The 3733-nt window shown below is 43.9% G+C and overlaps 1 pseudogene; it reads right to left on the bottom strand.

Annotated features, from left to right (window-relative positions):
* Positions 1–2665: 2665 nt before the first annotated feature.
* LOC136125383 (MARCKS-related protein-like) lies at positions 2666–3261 on the bottom strand (annotated as a pseudogene).
* Between the last annotated feature and the right edge of the window lie 472 nt (positions 3262–3733).

A 3733-nucleotide genomic window follows, 5' to 3' on the forward strand; every position in this document is an offset into this window, starting at 1 on the left:
CCCTTTATGTCTGTTAATATTTGCTTTAGGTGCTCCTATATTGGGTGCATATATGTTAAGAAGTGTAATGTCCTCTTCTTGTATTGATCCCTTTATCATTATATAATGCTCTTCTTTGTCTTTTGTTATAGCCTTTGTTTTAAAGTCTATTTTGTCTGATATGAGTATTGCTACCCCTGCTTTCTTGTCATTTCCATTCATGTGAAATATCTTTTTCCATCCCCTCACTTTCAGTCTATGTGTGTCTTTAGCCCTGAAGTAAGTCTCTTGTAGGCAACATGTTGAAGGGTCTTTTTTTTTTTAATCTAGTCAGCCACCATATGTCTTTTTTTTTTTTTTTTTTTTTTTTTTTTTGCGGTACGCAGGCCTCACACTGTTGTGGCCTCTCCCATTGCGGAGCACAGGCTCTGGATGCACAGGCTCAGTGGCCATGGCTCACGGGCCTAGCCGCTCTGCGGCATGTGGGATCTGCCCGGACCGGGGCACAAACTCGTGTCCCCTGCATCGGCAGGTGGACTCTCAACCACTGTGCCACCAGGGAAGCCCACCATATGTCTTTTGATTGGAGCATTTAGTCTGTTGATATTTAAAGTAATTGTTGATAGGAATGTACTTATTGCCATTTTATTATTTGTTTTCCACTTGTTTTTGTAGTCCTTTTCTGTTCATTTCTTCTTCTTTTTGTTTTTTCCCTTGTGGTTTGATAAATTTCTTTAGTAGTATGCTTCTGTTCCTTTCTTTATGTTTTTTTGTGTATTCATTGTAGGTTTTTCATTTGTGGTTACCATGGGGTTCATATATGTTGACCCATAATTATATCTACTTGATTTAAACTTATGGTCATTTAAGTTCAAACACATTCTAAAACATCTACATTTTTTACTCTCCTTCCCCACATTTTGTTTTTTTAAATGTCATCTTCATGCTTATCCCTTTAACAGTTTGTTGTAGTTATAGTTGCTTTTACAATTTTTTGTGTTATAATCTACATACTGGCTTATTCAAGTAATCTTCAATTCTTGCTATATATCTGCCTTTCCTAATGAGATTTACCCTTTCCTCTAGATTCTTCTTTTCCATTTAGAGAAGATCCTTCAAGGTTTCTTTTAGGGTAGGTTTAGTATTGCTGAATTCTTTTAGTTTTTGCTTGTCTGAGAAGTTCTTTATCTCTCCTTCTATTCTAAAGGATAATCTTGCTGGGTAGATTATGCTAGGTTGCAGGTTTTTCCCTTTCAGTAGTTTGAATATATCATGCCACTCCCTTCTGGCCTGCAAAGTGTCTGCAGAGAAATCAGCTGATAACCTTATGGAAATTCCCTTGTACATGACTGTTTGGTTCTCTCTTGCTCTCTTTAGAATTCTCTTTATCTTTAATTTTTGCCATTTTAATTATGGTATGTCTTGATGTGGGTCTATTTGGTATCATCTTGTTTGGGACCCTCTGTGCCTCCTGTGACTAGATATATGTTTCCTTCTTTAGTTTTAGGAAGTTTTCAGCCATAATGTCTTCAAATACATTTTCTATACCGTTCTCTCTCTTATTCTGGAACCCCTATAGTGTGAATGTTGGTGGGTTTAATATTATTCCGGAGATCTCATATGTTACTTTCATTTTTTTTCTTCTTCATTTGTTTTTCTGTCTGCTATTCTGATTGGGTGATTTTCGTTATTTTATCTTCCAAATCACTTATGTGTTTTTCTGTGTCATTTAGTCTGATATTCATAGCTTCTAGAGTGTTTTTTTATTTCATATATTGAATTATCTATTTTTGATTGGGTCTTTTATATTTTCTAGTTCCTTGTTAAAATGATTTATGTTTAGATCAATTCTCTTCCCTAATTCGATTAGCATTTTTATTACTAATGTTTTGAACTTTTTTTTTAAAGGGACGACATATATTCCTTTTCCAAATGTTACAAGAAACATTGGAAGAAAATGGTTTTAGCAGTTAGAAAAAAAAAAGGTGGAAGAAAATGGTTTTAGCAGTTAGAAAAAAAAAAGGTACACATCTGGAGTTTGGCCATTAAAAGTAATTTACAACACTGAGAGGGGAAAAAAAAAGACAAGAAGTTGTTTCCCATTACAGACCTCCCCACAACCCCAAAGCTTAATACTTGCTTACCAAGTCAAAAAAGTGACAGTTGATTCACAAGCTGGAGGTTTGAACTTGAGTAAGGCATTTATAAAAACCCAGACAGGGGCAGTGTCCTCCCCAGCCCAGGGGCCACTAGGCACAGCACAAGAGATTACAAACTCAGCAGGGGAAGGCTGGGCACTCAGGGTTTGGGAGTGTAGGCACCCCCACCTCTGGCTCAAGGATTTGGGGAGTAAACAAAACCTGCCTGGAAAAGAACTGGGGACGAAAACCAGCAATTGCCTTCTGCATGGATGGGGACAGGGAAGGAGGTAGGGCCAGGGGCAGGAGCATTTCACATCACTAACCTAACTTAGGAAACTGCAAGGGACCATCTTCAACTGCCTTAAGAGGAAGACCAGATGGATGATGGGAGAATCCACAAGAGGGAGAGGAGGAGAGGGAACGTGGCTAGGGGGCAATAGCCCCTTCCCTTCTGGGCACAGGAAGGCAACCAGGGCACCAGGTCCAGGCAGTGACCACAAGGACAGCAAGGACAGCTTAGAGATCACCCATCTGCCCCCACCCAGCTACTCATTCTGCCTACCCGCTGGTATAGGGCCACTCTCCAGCCCAAGCAGTGGATGGCTCTGTGCCTGGGGCCCTGCCTCTTCTGTGTCTCCTCCCTTGGAGGCAGCACCAGCCTCTGCTCCTTTGGCCTGGGGCTCCTGGCTCTCGGGTAGCGGCAACCTTCCCTCCCTGGGCAGTGCCTTCCTTGCTGCAGGCACTGACTCCCCCCGCTCCTGCCCTTCCTCTGTGGGTGACGAGGCAGACAGATCATCCCCCCCTGGCTTCCAATTTCTCCTGAAGGCCAGGCCACTCAATTTGGAAGGCTTCTTGAAAGAGAATGTCTTCTTCTTCTTGGGGGTCTCCTCCCCCTTGGCCTCAGCGCCCTGGCTAGGGGGTGCTGGCTTGATGGCAGTGCCAGTGGCCCCAGCTGCCTCCTCTGTTCCATTCATGGGGGAGGGGGCGACTCCCCTTCACCTTTGCGGGATAAATCTCCACTGCTTTTCACGCAGCCGTTCTTGTGGCCGTTCTCCTGTCCATTGACCTTTGCGGGGGAAGTGCCTGCTGCCTTCTTGGCGGTTACATTGCCCTGGGGAGCCTTGGAGCTCTGGCTGCCCATGGTGGGGTTCTGCTGGAGGGACGCCTGGAGCCACCCTGGGCTTGTGCCACAGGAGATAGTTTGGTCAGGTGGGCCTCACCAGTGGGGGGCGGGGATGGGGTGGGACTCGTGGCTGAGGGAAGGGGCCCCACTCCATGCCCCCCTCCCACTAGCTGTGCCGGCCCCACTCTGTGCCAGAATGCCACCCTGTTTTGAATTTTTTATCTGGTAAATTGTTTATTTCTGTTTCATTATTTTTTCAGGGGTTTTCTCTTGTTCTTTCAATTGAGAGTAGTTCCTCTTCCTTTTCATTTTACTTAACTTTCTCTGTCTATGAATTTAGGTAAACCATTACCTATTGTGGTCTTAAAGAGGTGTTCTCATGTGGAAGCCTCCCTATGCAGAGCGTGTGTGCCCAGTGCCTTTGGTGGGAAGGCTGGAAGTTATGTGGATGCCAGTCATGTCTTTCCTCAGGTTGTGCTGGTTGCTGTCA

The sequence above is a fragment of the Phocoena phocoena genome, chromosome 7 (genome assembly GCF_963924675.1).
Source record: "Phocoena phocoena chromosome 7, mPhoPho1.1, whole genome shotgun sequence".
Taxonomy (NCBI): domain Eukaryota; kingdom Metazoa; phylum Chordata; class Mammalia; order Artiodactyla; family Phocoenidae; genus Phocoena; species Phocoena phocoena.